The following is a 19316-nucleotide window of genomic DNA, read 5'->3' as shown; positions in this document are numbered from 1 at the left end:
GTTTCTTGAATATGTATTTTGTCTTGAATATATATTCTGTCTGAGTTATCTGAATGCTGTATAAAGGAAGAATTTTTTCAGTTAGGACACTTTCAAGATGATGATCATGTTGTGACAACACAAATGGCTTTGTTTTTAAGATTTCAGACATAGTATATTTACAGATAGGAATTATGACTGAAATATTTTCCATATGTGGAGGAAATATTGATAGTGTGTTGATTTACAGTAACTTAGGGTAGTTTTCCAAGTATGCATGATACAAGTATTACTTCACTTACTGAAACACGTGTGTGTGTAGTGTTTCCAAGATGGGAGGGTAAAACGAGTTTGAACCACTACGTTTTATTTTGTTGTGCAAACTTGGTGTAGTGATTTTACTTGTTACTTACTCTCCTGGTGTAAGGAGTATTTTAGGTACTTTATGACTGGAGAGAATGAATTAGTGTGCTCTGGAAACGTACCCAGATCTTTCAGAAGTAACACTATATAGCATAGACAAAGCTTTAAATTATATTGCTAGTATCATGCAATTGAAGGATTGTTCTCATTTGAATTTGATCTTATAACTGCCTGTGTCTGGTAAGGAACCTGCAAAAGGGAGAGCCAGGCAGTACTGGGAGATTCTGGAATAGTATCCGAGGCAGCTACAGCCAAAATTGGCTGTTGGGTGCTTAGTTTATACATGGCTTAATAGAAATATATTCTTGGCCTAACAGGGTTAACCAGTGTGAATTCTTACAGGTTTCTTCTGTGTCCACTTGGTTTGCCTATATCTGCCCAGATTTTCATACTTTCAGCAGCTCATAAGCAAAAAAAGTTTGTAAAGCTGAAGTGGGATGGGGATCCTGAGGATGTGGAAACTCGTACAGGGTATGAGTATGTTCTGCAAGTTGCATGCTTCTGGCTTCTGAAGGTTTTTTTGAGCGTGGAAGATAGTAAAACAGTAAGAGAATTACAGCTCTGTAAAACCAAGTGCTGGATTTTTATTCTTTGATGACTGTCCCTTTGCGTTCATATACCAGAAGTGTGTTACAACTCTGTTTTAAATCAACTCTTTGCTTGCTTGTACTGTTATAATGTGCCTTGAGGTTTGAAAGAGGTGCTGTATACATTCAATCACACTTAAAACCAACCAAACAAAAGAATTTGATAGAAATAAAACTCATCCCTAGTCAAGTGCTTTGTAGATCTCTTTATTGTGACAACTATGTAAGTTTTGGGGAAGATCCTCTCTGCACCAGAACCCCTCATTCTGTCAGTTTCAGTCACAACAGGCAGTGGAGTTTCTAGCCAGTGGTCCAGTGGAACAAAAAGGGGTACAAAATAGATAGCTGAGCTACTAGAAGGTGAAACATTTCATGTGACTTAAGAGATCTGACTTGCAGGATTGAGCGACTTCATTTACAAATCTGTCCAACCCTATAACTTAGTAAAATGACTCTCTGTTGCTTCACTGGTGGGCTTGCAAGGTTCTTTAGTGTATGGGTTACCCCTGGTAAGAAGAAACCTTGTCATCCTGCTGAAGCCTGGAGAGGACATTTTGTGGACTTCTCTAAAACAAACAAATAAACAGAAAAACCTCCATAGTTGAAGTTTTGCCTCATTAATGTGATTAAATATTGGTTGTTTGAAGGGAAGAAGTTGGTAGGCTTCCTTACTGATTTGTGTTTTTTGTCTTTTGAAAATACACTTCTTTACTCTTGTGTCCATGTAAGATGATTTTTGTTTTTATGAATTCATTTTGGTACATTTTTTGCATTCAGTGTTATTCTAATTGATCTGCTTCTGTTTTTCTGCTTCTGCAGTTGTAATATTGAAGCTGACTGTTGTCCAGAGTATATTTCCTTTTGTATTGTCTTTCCTTCAAAATGTTAGCCTGACAATAAATTGTGTAGTGTTTTGTTTTTCCCCTAGGGGTAGTTGCAGAGATTAGCAGGACAATGAAATAGTAGGGGGAAGCATCTGGAAGGCAAGACTTTCCAGATGGAAATCTTTTTGAGATATAATAATGAATGCACTTGGTATTTTGTTTTGTTTTTCAAGAGAGTAGGGTGCAGAAATTTTGCTCTGCTTCTCTTAGTATTTTCATTTGTCTCTTTTTCATAATGAGATGTTTGCTAATGCCAGAGGAATTACTCTGATCATTTGACCCGATGGAATCAGGCTGTAGAATTCCAGCAGGTATTCCTGGCTCCAGGAATTAAAAATCCATAAATAATGATTAAGCTGTATGTAGTGCTGAGATTTTCCATCTTCATTTTTGAAATTTTGAGTCATAAAGAAGGTACCACATTTCACAGTTTGACCCACTAATTGTTTTATCTTGCATTGTCAGTTATGCATCCTGGTTTCTTCCCCAGGTATTTCTGTAGGAAGCCAATTGATCAGCATGGATTAAAAGCACAGACTATTCAGAAAATACAGTACACAAGTGCCCAGCTGACCTTGAGAAAATATTTAAAGAGCATGAATCAAACAAAAATTATGTGAGCTCAAAAGACTGGATACCTGTACTGAGGTTAGTAGTAGCAAATCTTAAGTGATATAAACAATTGCAGTTTTTAAAAGAAGCTTAAGAGTATGTGTTGTGGTTTAAACCCAGCCACACAGTTTGTTCATTCACTCCACCCCCCTTCCTCCTTTTTCTTTCCTTCCCCCCTGCTCCCAGAGGGATGGGGAGGAGGACTGAAAGAATGGAACTCCCACGGGTTGAGATAAGAACAGTCCAGTAACTAAGGTATAACACAAACCACTACTGCTACCACCAATGATAATAATAAGAGAAAATAACAAGGGAAGAGAATACGATACCACCCGCCGAAACAAACCTGACCCAGAAGAGAGCCCGTGCCCTTCCGGGTAACTCCCAGTTACCTCCCCATCATGACGTGCTATGGTATGGAATACCTCTTTGGCTAACATGGGTCAGGTGTCCTGTCTCTGCTTCCTCCCGGCCTCCCCTCCTCCCTAGCAGATCATGAGACTCACAAAGTCCTTGGTCAGAGTAAACATTACTGAGCAGCAACTAAAAACATCAGTGTTATCAGCTCTGTTCCCAGGCTGAAAGTCAAAGCACAACACTGCACCAGCTGCTAAGAAGGAGAAGAATTGACTGCTACTGCTGAACCCAGGACAATATGATAGCACATTTTGTTAGTAGCTCTCTGAATACAGTAGGTCAGTTGGAAGAAAAAAAGGCTTTACATTTCTCAACAGAAGATAACTATATCCAACAGATGGGAGCCAGCTGAAAGTTTCAAATTAACTTCTTTAGCAAGAATAAAAACCTGAATGTTATTTGGCATTATTCTTTTCCCTCCTTCTAAAATTTCTTGTTGCTTTTTGGCTGATCCAAGGTTCAGTATTACCAGTAAAAGTACAGTATTTTCCCACGAGATGATTTGTAATTGAAGGAAAAGCACAGGTTATGTTTCAATAAGAGTTCTTAAAAATCACTGTATTGAAATTTAAACTAACCTGTCCTGTCTCTGGAAATAAGCAAATTCTTTTTCCCTGTGAGGCTAACCCATTTCTTCTCTAAGCCAAGTAGTAACCTGATATTTTTCTCAACAAAGTGAAAATCAATAACTGAACTTGGACAATCTGCTCCCTTGATAACTGCTGTCTACTGTTACTTTCCTGCATTGGCGGCATTAAGCTGCAATTCAGGTTCTTTTTGGATTATAAGCTGTTATTATTTCGTTATAATAGAAGATCCTTTATAATTTCAAATGAGTTTTCAGGGAAATTTTATGATAATTTGTCACCTCATCTATATGTTTGCCTAAATTATCTTCATAGGAGCATGAGGTAAGTAAAGAGGAGAAAGAAGGAAGACTACAGGACTGGTTAGATCACAAAGCATCTCAGACTGAAGTGTTGTTCTGTTTTTGGGGTAGGCATCTGACTAGAAACACCCCCAGCTCACATCTGTGGAGTATGTGATCAGCTTTCAGTTGTCCCTGAAACTCGCTACTGAAGCATGAATCTCAGCATCCATCTCAGAAGATTAGTACTCATCTGTTACCCTCAAGAGATTTAATAGTAGATAAAACTTCACTAAGGCACATTTCTGTGCAGTTCTCTTCACTGATGCCATTGACTGCTTCTAACGCTCTTAAAAACTTTAAAACATGGAAGATTAAAAAACTGACAAATTCCTCCTTGAGCTTTTAATGGAGTGGTCTATTATGCAAGTCATCTCCCTGTCTGTCTTCCAAGCATATGTGTGATTTTTTTGTGGTATTTGGAAGTTGTCTTTAAACTAGCTGTGTGAATGTTTTCTCAGAATGGCCGTGGGTGATACTCTGTAATGGAGGTTTTCTCCTAGTCCCCAAACTGATCTCCTTCTTATCTAAACAGTTGCACTGTTCATATTATAAAAATTTGTATTTAATTGTCCGCATGTGAATGGAAAACACTGAGACAGTTTTGGTTTTGTGTTTAAAACCTGAAAGGACTGATGAAGGAAAAGTTTTGTTTCAGAAGTGGAATAACACCTGAAAACAAGCCAAAAATACTCTTTGGCATATCTTTTATCTTAATATATTGTGTGCTACAGCCATTCCATATATCGCTTCTGCCATGAGAGGCGGCATGCTAACTTACAGAACAAGGATTGCTTTGCACCTTCTCTGTTAAATTTGCAAACACAAATGAGGGGGTAGGGTACAGATTAGTCTCTTCATCTTAAAAGAAGTTCAGATCCACAGTAGCTGTAAATTACTGCTTCCTTTTTTTTTTTTTTTTCTCCTTTTTCCTTTTTCTTCTTTTAACCTGATGCAGCCTTAAAAAGATTTACCAGACTTGTGAATTCTAGAACAGACTGCTGCATTAGCATGTTTGGTCATGTTTTGCTTTCTCTGCCAAGAATTGTTTTTCTACCTATTAATTGGAGCTGTCGCTGTGCATGCTGAAGTAATAGTGATTTTTACATGCTGAACCAGCATACCAATCAGTAATTAGCCACAAGTTCAAAGTTCTACTCTCTGGTGTATTGGTTAAGGTTCACAACCAAAGTACTGCCTTCATCTCATGGACTCTATTTCAATTTCAAGTTGATATTAGAAGCAGGAGATAATTCTTCACTATATGTTCCCTTGCAAGTGGATATATATCCCAAGTTAATCAGCACCATAACTTAACAAGGCAGGTGGTCTGCTGGGGTTACACCTGGTCTGGATATTATGTGTGTAAATACTCAGAGTGTTCCTGAGTTGGAACTTCTAAAGGATTCTTTTAAAACACGATAAAAAGGATATGTTTAGTTAATTGTGCACTTTTCAGCTATTGATAATATCAGTTTCATAAAGTTGATACGTGGTGCTGTCAAATTATAGGCTGATCCTGCTTGGATGTGCAATCCTGCAGTTTTACCCTCCTGGACAAACTGTCTGTACTAATTTACTCAAAATACTGGGACTGGTGCAGGGGAAAAGCAACAGTTTGCACATGTATTTATGGCCAGTTGAAGTCTGAAGACAAAGCAAAGTGGTTACTGACTTCTTACACTTCTCATTAAATTATTTTAAAATCAGGGCTTTTATTTATTAAATTAATTTTTTATTTATTTTTATTTTTATTTTATTTACATATATTATATATTTTTATATTTATATTTTTTATTTTATTAAATTATTTTAAAATCAGTACCTTTATAACCATTTCAGGATAATTAAAAACTCAGATCAATCTATCAAGACTGACAAGTATTAATGACCAGAATGTGATAGATAACAGCACCCTTAGAAACACTTGGCCACTACTGGTGTAGAAGTGGAGATTTATGAAAGAAATACTAAGATTTTATGAATTCAGTATGAATGGAAATGCCTAGGTGTGTAAGCACCAGAAGAAACAGCCGAACAAAGCAGAACAGTTAAAAACGCGGCCTATATTGATAATAAAGAACACCATTCCCAGGGCAACATTCTCAGCAGTAAAATTGAGGAATATGGTTTTCCAGACCAAAAGACCTGCGCTTTGATAAAGCCAGTGCACAGATGGTTTGTCAGCAGAAGATCCTCCATCCTAGCACAAGAAAGGTGGAAAAACGCTTTGACATACCATGTATGCCATTTCTCTTCCTGTTAAGTTACAAGGAAAACAGACATACATTCCAAGTGAGGAAAAAAAACCACCCCGATCGTACTACCAGAGTAGAAACTGGCCTGAGATTTTTGGAAATTGAATTTAGCAAGACTTTGAGGCTGAGAACCACCTCATAACAGCTAATGATGTCTAAGTGATGTGTAAAAGTCTGTCTGAAAGCTGGCTTGTCAGGGAGCAGGAATTCTGGAGACATGGTATGGACTTGACAGCTATGATCTTGTCTTCTCTGTGCAGATTATTTGGGTACATGTATCTTGGTGCTTGTGAGAGTACTAGCCTTAAACATGTAAATTAATGAAATCTATGAGAGAATGAGTATTAGTGAGTAAACCCAGATTATTTGGAGACTTTGCAAAGCAATACCATGCTTTATGAGCCTTGAGTTCTTGTATTTTTCAGTAATTTCTATATAAAGAAGATACAACTTACCATTTTGCAAAATTTCCATCATTAGAATGGTTGTTTTGTATTGGTTTATTAGTAAAAAGATGTTGTGATAGTTTCCAAGAAGGCAGCCTGTGAATAAACTGGGGAAATAAAAATCTGGGGAACTTGTTGCTTTGTAAAACAAGTGCTACATCTGATAATACTTGTTACCCTTTAGACACGTGAACAACCTGCTTTTGTGGATATTGTCTTGGTATTTGTTTTGGAAGCTTTTGCCGATTTCATGAGAAGTTTCTTTAAAAGCGTTAATTTCCTTTCCGTTTAAAGAAATTTAACTTATTGTTTGTTTCCTCAATCTTGATCATTGTAATCAATCCAAGTGTTTGTGAACTCGTGACCATCCATAGTATGCAAGCCAGATGATATGGCAAAGGGCTTGCTGTGTCGAACTGCTTCCTTTTGTAAATTTTGTGTGTGTCACTCAATGTTTTTATCTAATCTTTGGACTTTTTGTATTGCCACATGTAAACTGTCACATGTAAACATCCTTGAGGGGGTGGTATGTGTGTTTAATGAAGTCTGTAAGAATCTTCGGGAATTTTTGTGCCTTGGTTGGAAAAAGGGGTTTTGTTGTTTTTGTTTCTTTTTTTTTCTTTTGGGCTCTTACATATGTGGTTTCACATGTACAGCCCTTTTCAGGCATGTTGGGAAGTGTTATAAATTATGTGGATTTTAATGGTGTGGAGTAAAGGCAAAATCAGTGCAATCTCCTTTGCATGCGTAACACAGCTGATTCCCATGAGCCGGGGCTGTGTTTTATTTCTGGCTGTTGTTATTAGGTCTTTTTCTTTGACGTTTCCATTGGCTGGAGGAAATCCATTTGTTTTTTTGGGGTAGACCATGAACAGCTCAAGGATGATGAGTCACTGGTGGAACAGTGTTTGCCCCACTGGCAGTCCTGCCAGGACTTTGAGGGAGCACCAGAGGCGGGTTTGGGAGACTCTCTGAGATGCTTGCTTGCACCTGGCTTTGAACTGACAGTAGGCAAGTCTCTTGCAGGCAGGAAGGCTGCTATGTTCTGCCAAGCTGGAATAGAGATTTTGGAAAAATTGCTTCCATTTTCTGACCTAATTACAGTTAATTACGATAATTTTCCCTGGAAGTGATTGATGCGGGGATCAATGTGATGTGGCCATGTTCTCATCTGGGAGAAAAGGCTGACGTTTCCTAGCATGCTAGAGGTTGTATAAAAGGTTTCTGAGTGCTTGTTCTTTAGAAAATTCAACCAGAAAACTGGTATGTTTTTTAGAAAATTTAACCCTTTCAGAATGTGAGACCCACTGCTCTAGACCGTAAGTTTTTTCACAAAATCTCTTCACACATTCCAGTAGTTTAAGCATTAACTTTTTCAGAGTTTTTACTTTATTCCTTCAGAAATATAGACACAAATGGTGGAAAAACACATATGTAGTAATTGTACTTTAAGCATTGTGAGAGAGGGCATCAATTGAGCCATGGGCTAAATGCATCTTCAGCATCTCTGTTCCATCACATTTCATGTTATGTGACAGTGATGCACCCCCATCTTGCAGGAGAAAATGTGTCTTCCTCAGCTTTGTGTAGCAGCTTTGGTTGTCTCAAGATTTCCACATAGGAAACACAGAGCTTGAGAGGTAATGTAGGTCCATGTTATTGAGCTCTGAGATTACAGCACTTAGAGTGGCTGATAGTATGAGCCAGAATTGAGCTCCAGTGGTAGAAACTGCTTTTGAAAAAACATACTGATGTCAAGCTGTGTGAGAGAAAGAATCAGCTAAGTGAAAGAGGGAAATCAATATTGAAATTACTTGGAATAAATTCTCTGTTTTTTGATTTTGTTATTAAAAGTGTACTGAAATTTATGCAAAACAGCAAAAATGACAATCCCCTGTGCCTTGGGGTGTTTATGTCAAGTTTAGCATGGTGAAATTCTCATCTTTACTGGAACACTTTTGTGACAATAAAAGAAAATTAATGAAACAATAACCGTGGGTACTTAGGAATCTAGTAGTAATAGAGGTACTGGATCTTAACTGCTGAACTGCTAAGTTGCTCAAAGTTGCATCACAGAAAACATGCAAGACCCTAAAATTAAAAGCTAAGCACTCTAAGAAATGTCAGAAATAAGGCTGCCTATGCAGCTGTTAGTTAAACCTGTTGTGCAGACATTTCCTGGAGGAGATAGTAAGCAGATATTTCAACTCACAATATGACTTGACAGCTTGAAACTTTAATGGAACACACTGTTCTGAAGAATGTTTTGACACTTCAGAATCAACTTCTATGTTACTTCTCAATCAAAAATGTAATTTTCTATATTACAGGCTGAAGTGTTTCATTTTCGGCATTTGAATGGCTGTGACCCTACTCCCTGTCTTTCCTTAAAACATCCTGATACACCTGAAGGCTAGGCATGTTGATTGTCCTCTTTGGCTAGATTGCATGTTGCGTGGTACAACTTGGTCATACAAAATGCTTGTTGCTTCGTGATTTATGACTGGAGATGTATAAAGCTCAGCCAGTATCAATGAATTTACACAAATGACCTCCTTGTGCTAGATTGTAAATTGCAGAGCATGGTGTAACAATCTGAACAAAATCAGTGTGCAGGAAGTCAGACAGCATAGAAACCCCCTCAGATTTAGGGGTTTTGGCAAAGTTATAAATGAGTGGAAACAGGACCTTGTATTGAAGATCGTGTGATACTCTCCAACCTAAGAATCACCACTTGTGCTCTCTATAACTAGATAAGGAAGCTTTTGTTGCTGTCTTTTGCAAAAAATAATGTATTTATCAAATTTTCTCCTCTTTGGCATTGTTGTAAGCACTGCTTAGAACACTGTTTAAATACAAAATCAGAATACTAGCTGGTCCTGACTGATCACTAAGACCCAAGCCTTTTCATGGCTTTGGCATACTAGGAGAGTTCTTCTTTCTGGTAATTATACTGAGCTGTTTAAATGAGCTGTAACAGTGTGCAGAATACATTACTAACACTAGGAAAGAGCTAAGTAACCAGCTTGGTGATTCCTCCGTCAATATTTTTTTTTTTAATTCTATCAGAGATACATAAAAGTTTTTCATAACTAAAGTGATTTTTTTTTTCCTTTGGTGATGGTGGTGATAGGGTGAATGAGAAGAGAAGGAGCAGTGGAAGTGGTAAAATAAAAGTCAATGTAGCTGTTTAGTGAGGGCTAAAGTTTGTGATCATCTTGATCTACAGGGCTGAACTTGAGAGCTGAGCTGGTTTGCACTATTAAATATGTTACAGCATTTTGAGTTATCCTGGAAGATGCATGGGTGACAGCGTGAGCCATTTAGACGGGAAAAGTTGAGTCCGCTTGCTGCCTGTGTTCATGCGATACAAAAGCATGAATGCAAATACTTTTAAGTCCTACCTTGAAAATTCATTTTTCCATGTTAAATTTTGCTTGACTTTCTTTCAAGAAATCTGGGATGATACCCATTATCGTAGAGATATTTTTGAAGATTTTGTTCATAGTCAAGATGGTAAAACTTTTCAGTGGTGAAAAAAATAAGACCAAGACATCTACAGTTTCTCAAGTTCTTGAGGTTTGCATACGAGGGGTTTCTATCAGCTGTGTCAGTATATAAGTGTATGATACCAAAAAGTGGTTTCTGTTGCCATCATTTGTGCTTTTCCTATTTGTAAGAATCAGTAGGCATCACGTTGTCTTTTTTCCTAGGCAGTCTTAACAGGAGTTCTTTGCAACTATTGACAGCCTTTCTTGTAATGAAAGAATGCACCAAAAGGTTTTAGCTTACTTCCTGGAGTAGGCAGGAATGCATCTTAAATCTCCTGCAGACTATTAAAGAATTGGTGTCATCATTCCTGCCAGTTTGCCCATTTTCTGGTGGGTGATAATTATGTTTAGTGAATAATAAACACTTATGTTGTGGATTTTTTTTTTCTTTTCATTGCTCCTAACTTTCTCCATGGACAGCTGCCAACTTCATCTATCCTTAAAGTAAGCCAAGAGAATATGTGGGCTTTAAATTGAGCCTCTATGCAAGTGCTGTGAAAGCTCTTTTCCTTAAAATAAGAAGTACAAAAGCCTGTAGAATTGTAAAAAAAAAATTGTGATGGTGATAAACATCTTAGAGGATGACAAAATTGTTGTTGCCTGAAACCCAAACCCTGCCGCACTGATGGTATGAAAGTTAATCTGACTGACTTTCATTATCCACCTTCAGAGAGGACCAAAGGACAAGAAATGAACTTTTAAGATACTTAAAAAAGATAAATAATCTATCTTATGAATTTGCCCTAGATTAATAAATTCATTTGCAACAGAGGAGTAAGTCAACCTCATAATTTTAGTTACACAAGAAGGTCAGTAGTAATGCTGATTCTGTTGTTCCTTAATGGCTTCCTGAATACAGAAATGTTGCTCTTCAAAAGGGGAGAAAGAAACTACATATCACAGTTTTGTATCATATTTGACTATACTAACCATGACCTGCATTTCTACTGTTTTCCTGACAGCTGGTTTTCATGGCTTGAGTGGCATATGTATCTCTGTTCCCTCTATTGTCTCAAAAGTTCAACCCAACATCTTTACCTTTGGTGGAATTTCAAAATCCCCTGGACCTGGGCTGTAGTGCCTCTGATACATTCCTTCTTAACCACTGGGTTGAGCTGAGTTCTTATACTTGGATTCTTCAGATCTGTAGTGAATATAATGTCTTCTTAAACAGTTTTAAGTATAGAACAGAAGTAGAGGACAAAAAGTATTTTTAGAGTAAGTAGTTGTCTTCAAGCCTATTTGTTGTTCCTAAGCATCGTGTCTAGATAGATACAACATTGTCTATGAAGCTATATGTATCTTTATGTCAACCTGATGAGACTCCTCAAAGCCAAGACTGCGTCGTCTTCCTTCTGCAAAGCCATTTTGAAATCACTGTAGAAATGTTGTCTTCTGCTCCCAGGTCTCTGAATGTCCTGCAGCAAATCTCTTGACTCCCTTATTGTTTATCACTGATTTGTCAAATAATTGGGGTTGTAAGGTACCTTTTGGGAAGTCAGCTAGTCCTGCCTCTTGCTCATGGTACAGTTTACATTAAGCTAGTCAGAAGAACAGCTCTTTTTTGCTAAACTGCTAAGACTGCGTTAGACATGAGAGACATTTTACAGCAAAATCCCTGTAAACTTCTAAAACATGTCTAAAAAAAAGTTTTACTTTCCCTCAGTTGTATTTTATGGGTCTCTTTCTCTTCCCTTCCTTAATTTTCTCTCCTTTTAAGCAGTGTTTTCTTGAGTGTTCTACTTCTGTGATGGATTATTCTGTTTGCAACAATGGAAAGTCATGCTTTTGCCTAATGCCTTTTATTAAGTTGCAGGCAGGTGGAACCATGGCTGCCTTTCACTGCCGATATTGATAAATAGGGGAGGGGGGTGTGAGACCCATTGTGGAAAATGAAAGAGAGGAGGGTGACAAGAGATACTGAACTCACATAGCATCTTTTTTCATTGCAGTGTGTTAGATACCTTTAGAAAATGTGTTTGGGAGAATTGCATTCAGTAGTGTATGCAGGCAGTGTGTAAAGAGTTTAAGATTAAAGCCTTCCTCGACCTGCACTACTACAGGTTGAAGAAGATAACTAGTATTAAGGGAAGGGGTAGTACTGCCAGCTACAGGGCACCTGGCAGCTCACTAAGAAAGCGAAATTTGGTTGGTGTTCGGAAGTGAAAGTTGCTTATATTCTAAAGTGTGTGTGAGGAAGGTGACCTGATGTCTGTTTCACAGTGTACTTAGATTCCTCAGCTCTGCTGCTTTTTTTCTGAGCACTAAAACTTGTGCTTTAGAGGGAAACAAGCGAGATATTTTAGTATTTCAATTACTAGACAAAGCAAAGTTGCTAGCATGCATAGTAAAGAAAGTATTTCCACAGAAGCCTAAAAGGAAAAATAAGAAATTTGGCTCATCATCTGTGCCACTGAAATGATGTTTATCAGTAAAGTAGTTTAAACAGATTCAGTATCTGGTCAGCTAAGATTAAGGGAAAAGCATTGCCTGTGTACATAGCACTCTGTGAAGCTTTATAATAAAGTGAACAGGAACAGAAATAATTGCTAATCTTGAAGCAGTATGTGACATCTAAAGGGAGGATTTAACAGGTGCTGTATGATTCATGACAGTGGCAAGGGCTGGGAAACTAAGGAAACAGTTGTGGGAAGCTTCCTGATTTTATAATGGATTCTTAAAGTAGCGTTCAGGTTGTTATAACAAGAAAAAAAAAAGGGAAAAAAAGAAAAAGAGTGTATTTTCCACTGCTGGGGATGCTGTGCAACCTCCTCTCTCTCTGGGGCCAGGAGACATGAAATATTGATGCAGTGGGAGATATTTCTGTAACACCTTTGACAGAGTACTGTGGGGTAGGTTCTTTCATCCCTTTTATGTCTGATGTGAGTTCTGAAGTTCTGTCCTTCAGCCAGCCAAGTTGAGTTCCCTTAGGAAGTGGAAACTTCATCAAGTGCTGGTGGCCATTCTGTTATACACTCTAATTCAGGAGAAAAAAAGGGAGCTGAAGCTTTGTGAAAGTTTAGGCCTGTATTTGATTCGAAAAGGCAAAGCTAGGCAGCTTCAATAAGCAAAAAAATTCCCTTGCACCTCTCTCTGTTGTCTCAGGCTCCTTTCTAGCTTCAGGTAGTGAGTGTCTTACAGCAGGGCTTAGAGTATCCTTGCAGCTTTATGATGTATGTAGATCTGTATGTAAATGAAAGTTTAAGATTTGCAGAAGGCAATAAATCTTGTGTCCATTTGCCTTGCAAAATTTCTTATCCACAGTTGGTGAGTGGGAGAGTGTATTTGTTACTGGCAGAGCCTGTCAAATCTATAATTCACAATTGTTTTTAAAAAATTACATTATAATACAACTTTCTAGAATGTTTCCTAGTGCTGAAAGTCTTAAAACAAATGTATTTAGTTCAGACTGGAGATTTTTGCTAAGGTCGGTTTTCCTGTCTGGGAGCTCTGAGGGTTATAGCTGTTGTTAAATAGATATTCATTACACTGACAGTGTAATGAACATTTTTTTCAGCCGCTGAAACTATTTCTCCTCCTTTTATGTGGAAAACTTTGGTCTGCTTTTCTGCATTGCCTGTGTTAGCAGTATATGATGTAACCTTTTTAGTCAGATCAAAGACAGGTTTCTGGATCTTTGTGTATATATATATATATACACATAAAAATATATAGAATTATTTTTATATTCAGTGTCAAATTAATTTTTGGAATGTGTGGTGATCCTTGTTTTCAGGATGAGCTGTTATTCTTCCCTCCTACCTCACACCTCCACTATGTATGACTTGTGAGTAAGCTTCCATTTCTGCCCTCTCTTCTTTGAAGCTGGCAACCTTGTCTGTGCTTCATCCTATGCATATGTACGTAGTGTAGTGTGCGTGAGCAGTAGAAGCTGTTCGCCACAACTGCTTCCAGGGGAAATTACTTATATAGGTGGTAGAGATCACCAAGGAATTGTCTTACAAACCAAAATTTCTTACCATATATACCTATCAAATATTATTGTCTGCAAATGATCAGACAGTAACGAATTGCAATTTTTTTGTGTTAACGTGATGATGTAGTGTTTATTCTTTGCTGCAGGCGGGCATCAGGAGTATTCTCAATGATAAAACTTAACTTTGTCCTGTACAGCCAGAAATGGTTAGGAATTATGTTGGTATATCATTCAGCACATACCACAGGTGCCAAAACCAGAAAGACATTTGTTCTTCTGAACTGTGACAGCTCTCTTACATCTTGGTGAGTTTTATTATTTGGTCATATGACTAGGCATATTAGTCAGCAAGTAGATTGCCTCATTTTGACCTTATTCATTGATTTCTAAAGGAGAAAAATCTAGTCAGTAATCCTACTTGACTCAGGATTTGGAAAGGTGCCTACAAAAATGGTTATTCTATAACTAGGACTACTCATGTGCCTTCGTAATTGGTCATATGTTGTGTTTTTGCATACTCTGCTCTGCTACTATTCCTTGTCCTATTGTAAACAGGAGGTTTTAGATAAGTTGTATCTTGGTTTAATTAGTGGATAGTCCGCTTGAGTTTACTGTCCTATTTGTAAAGGCAGTATCGGCATGGAAACATGCTCCAGATTTTACTTTAGATAGTGGTTTATTTCTAATGAATACTACTTTTAATTCTTTGTCAATGAATCCAGGCTGCCCTGTGACCTTTTCACTTCTTCCCCCCTAAAGTATGCCTTCATTACAGAAGGTCTGAGAAGAGCTGGGGAGAATGGAGGAATTTATTCTTATGCTAATAATATTCTGAAGGTTTGCACTCAGTGCAGTGGGGAGAGGCCAGAGAAATTTAACTGTCTTTTCCCAGCCACAGATGAAGTTTTGAAGAAGGACAGCTGTTATGCAGAGGAACTGAGGGATACACCCTTAAGAATGGGAGCCCTTTGGGGGACTTATGTAAATATCACGTTTTTAGTAAAAGTTGATAGGAGAATCTCACTAGGATTGTTTGGGTTTTGGAAGAGTTTTCAGCCTACATTTTATGTAATGCTCAAAAGTTACAACAGTTATCTCTTAACAGAAGCTCTAAAACCAGGTTTAGGTGTGAAGGACTCTTTTGGAAAAATGTTGGTATATGCATGACTTAAGTCAGGTTCAAATGTGTCTCCTTGTGCAACAAAGATTTTTGGTGATTGGTTCTGGAAGCCTGTGGTTCTTTCCCATGTGTGGAAGGCCTGCTGTCATGTAAAATATTGTGTTTAAAGTGAGGAGATGTGTTTGCTTCTCTCACTGATTGCTTAAGCCATGACCAGACAGCGCTGGATAAGGAGGGCCTGAACCCCTAGCTCCTTTCTTCAAGGGATATGCTATAGCAGTAGTGACAACTAAGTTTGAACTATGACATTGCTCAGACTAATGTTGTTTTAGGGTCTTTCTTTAAAACCTTCACTGAAATTATGTAAAGATACAGGCCTCAGACTTGAAACTAATTCACAATAGGACTTTCAGTGGGAACTGACTTCCTGATTTATGTCTCTGTGTTTGAAGATTCTGCCTGTTCAAGCTTAAAAGTGTAGTGTGTCATGGATGAGATTTATTTTTTTTTAACTAACAAATCTAATTAAAACCCAGGGTAAATCATTAAAATAGGAATTCTTTAAAATAATGGAAGAGGATCTAACAATCAGATTGGTAACTGTCATTCTGGGAGCTGGAAATAAAGTATAGTTAAAAGAATTTCCTTGTTCTTTGTATTAATATAGAGTCAGAAAAAGCAAAGTTGTTGGGAGGCAGATTTGATTAAACCAACTTCTTTGCTTTTCTATTCAATAATTGGCATATATATGAGTTTTGAAGCCATAGTTACATTTGAGAGAAATACAGGGTTCTTTTGTCATTTAGACTCCATATTGTGAGTCTTGAAATCTCCCTGGGAGAAAACAAGATACAACTGAAAGTGCCACTCTGATGCCATGCCTTTAATTACGGGCATATGCTTGCAAGGGTACATACATATGTAATTAGATAAAATTTAAGAATGTACATGTTTTTACAGCCTTTCACATCCAAGCCAGCACGGGAGAACATAATTTGGCTCTTCTGGCTGCATATGGAAATGGCTAAGTAGAGCCTTAAAGAATCTGAAACCCATCTTAAGTAATTGCATGAGTGAAGTTATGCAAAGCCATGGCAAATACAAGCTACAGTTAGGAGGTGTGATCACAGCTTCTGCAAATAAACAAAAACTGGATTTAACCTAGCTAGTGTAGGAGCTAAGAGTGCGATCTGTGGGTTTTAGCAGTGATGGCACTGACTAGCCCAGGGCTTCTGGTTCTTGTGTACTTTGCCACTGAAACCTGAATGTGCGTGTATCCTATGCAGGTTTGCTGCAAGCTCGTTGTGTCTGTTCGCAGGACAGTTAAACACTGTTGCAACCTACATGGAGGTTTTTTTTTTTTTTTGGTTGCATTTTTGTTTTTTCCTTCTGGAGGCTCAAATCTTGCTGGTGTTCACTAGCTAAGCACAGTGGCTGGACGTGAATTTTACTCCCAATCTGTGAGTAGCAGTTCCATGTCCTAAAGCAATGAGCAGTGAAGGTTAGGCACTTAGCTTATAAGCATCCAATCTCTCTCCCTCACAATTAGAAACTCACCTGAGAGGCTTCATATAGCAGACTGCAATTTGTTGTAATTTGAAGCAGTGAGTGAGACTGCTTGATGACTTACTGGGTTTTATTCTGGGGGCTATAAATTAGAACTGTAGCACATGAATTTAACAAAAAAAGTATTCCCTTGAGGCAAGGCTTCTATAAAATTTCGTATGTGAAGTCAAGGATTACATACATGGAGACACTGTAAAACTGAGCTGTATTATTAACATGTCGATGTTAAAGAAATTAGTTTAACTTGATTAAATCTTTTGTGAGGGTACTTTCTCTTCTCAACTGAATTACAGCAAACCAAGTAGAAGCTCTCTTGATTCTGAGCACAGGCATTCGTTCACACAGCCTTGCAATGTAGTCTATCTGATCTACTTGAATTCCACATGTGTATTTAACATGAATTAATTTACCTGAATGTCCTCAGGTATAGACAAACCAGTCTTACTGTCTCTCATCTGTTTATCGCTAGCACTGATTCTTGAATGCCTGCCTGACAAGTATTGAGGAAAGTTAGTGTTTCTTCTGTACTCAGTACCAGCTCTTCTACACAGAAGTTAACCAAGTGAAAATGAGTTACCCTTCATCTTCCTGCACCTGTCAATTTTGTCTTTAATGTGGTGCTCAGCTGAGAATACCAAATTTGTTCCCATGCTCACTGACCTTTCCTCATCAATTTACCAGGATAAAAAAGGATGGTGAAAGGCTAGATAGAAGATGCAAAGTAAAAATGACTCCAAAGTAAATGTACCTATCAGGTAACTATCTTTAATGTACTTTATATAAGTGCAGGGGCATGCTTTAAAAATAAACAACATGAGCATGAGAGATTCTTTGAAGCACAAAGAGAAATAAAATCACGTTTGATATATTTACAGAAGTATGATTTTCAGCCCACACAATATCTGATTGCTCTGGGACTGACGGCCTCCCATATGGAAGTAGGGAGGAAGAACAGCACAGACTCCTTTTTGTAAATGCTGTATTTGTGGTTTTTAGTAAGATATGCCTTTTAAATTTTTTTTTTTTTCTCATTATGAGCCTTCTGCAGTCATTCTAAACTGTTTTTTTTATGGTGGTATCAAGGACATTATGTGTGAGTGGGAAGAAGAATTTGAAGAAATTGTTTTATTGATAAATATCATCTAAAAAGGCCAGTTTTGAAAAAATTCCCAATACTCAGTATTCATCTCATACATTGAAGTTTGTTATTAACCCTTGAAAAGTTCTGCTTCTGAGGAGGGGGGAGAAATTTGGGACTTTTGTTATTTTTAAATTTATGTTTATTCTGTTCTCTTCAAGTGCTGTACATAATTGCTTCATCAAGGCTTCTTTGCAGTTGCGTGTTATTAAACAGGTGGTTGGATTTGGTTTCATATAAAAATACAGAGAATTTTCTTTCTCTTCATACAGTGAGGTCAAAATAGAATTCTAGACTCAAACTTGCATAAAATTATAAAATGTGGACCCATTTATACTATGTTTTCTTAAATAAAAGTGCTGAGATGCTCAAAACCATAACTGTACAGTGACGAATTTGATCATGGAGAATTGACAATAGAATCATGAACAGTGGCAGTAACATGTAATTGGTGCTGTTTTTACTGGGCTTCATTTTGTGATGCTCTTTTCAATAGTGTAAAATAACTTCTCCCAATTTTATCAGTTCAGATTGTCTTTTCCTCATTCATTTGACTGTGTTTCTGTCCCCCAAAGGTTTTATCGGGAATAGAACTTAATGTGGCATACAGTGTGTTTATGTTTGTTTCTTTTAGTTGCACGTGATAATCACGAACTCTCTCAGCAAAGATCTGGGAATAGTTTCCTAGCTGCAGCTGCAGAGGAAGTTAAAAAAAAAAAAAAAGAGAAAAAAAGTATTTGCGTGTGTCCTATGTAAACGGGCTTTTAAAAAATCCATTTCTCAGCATCTGTTACAACAGCAACGACTTATTTTATTTTAAAAGCAGATTTCTGGAGTCTGGAAAATATTCTTCGCTGCAAGTTCTTTACAGCTATTATTTGTGCCATTTAAAAGTGGTGTTGTTTTAACCACTGCTTGCTGTACTAGTTGTGAAGGGGTAATCTTTATCGATGACCACCATAACAAGCGATGTTGTCAGCTGATTGGAGCTAGCCTAGCTAGAGCCGCAGCCGGCACGCTACAGCGACCGCGATCTTCTACCGAGATCAGGAAAATCAGAGGGGATAGAGCGGAGCCACCGCGATTCCCCACATTAGCCAACACTTCCGGACTCCCGAAGTTCCAGCAGCCCTTGCGAAAGAGCGGCTGACGTGGCGGGGGGCGTTCCCACGGCGAACGGCGACCACTCCCCTGCCCCTTGACTTGAAAAAGCCTTTGAGAGGGCAGCGACCTGTCGCTGCCCAGTAGGTGCAGGGAGGAACAGGTAGGTCGTTGTGCTGACCAGTATGGTCGCCTCCAGAAAGAGAGCTACCAGTAAGAGGGCTGTAGCAACGCAGACAGAGACCCCGGCCCTAACCGTGGCTGTTCAGGTCTCTGGATGCAGGGAGTGCCAGAGCCTGCTGCTGCCGGGGGAGGGAGGACAGCATTCCACCTGTGTGAGGTGTGAGCAGGTGGAAGATTTGCTTGGCT

At 38.1% G+C, this 19316-nt stretch overlaps 1 protein-coding gene across 5 annotated transcripts in view; it reads left to right on the top strand.

Annotated features, from left to right (window-relative positions):
• The window catches only part of LARGE1 (LARGE xylosyl- and glucuronyltransferase 1), a 281109-nt gene that overhangs the window by 16166 nt on the left and 245627 nt on the right, over positions 1-19316 (top strand). Inside the window, exon 3 of one of the 5 annotated variants that reach the window (XM_061371800.1) lies at positions 2364-2521. The exons of 3 other annotated variants lie outside the window; for them this stretch is intronic. The gene's annotated coding sequence lies outside the window, so the exon portion shown is untranslated. Of the gene's footprint in view, positions 1-1490; positions 1612-2363; positions 2522-19316 lie in introns of those variants that run through there. One more of the 5 variants, XM_061371802.1, reaches the window with a different exon arrangement.

The sequence above is a fragment of the Neopsephotus bourkii genome, unplaced genomic scaffold (genome assembly GCF_033783945.1).
Source record: "Neopsephotus bourkii isolate Nb327-2 ecotype Australia unplaced genomic scaffold, CSIRO-AGI_Nbou_v1 NB_1589, whole genome shotgun sequence".
NCBI lineage: Eukaryota > Metazoa > Chordata > Aves > Psittaciformes > Psittacidae > Neopsephotus > Neopsephotus bourkii.
The sequence above is the reverse complement of the archived record's forward strand: the minus strand, read 5'-3'. Positions and strand labels throughout refer to the sequence as shown.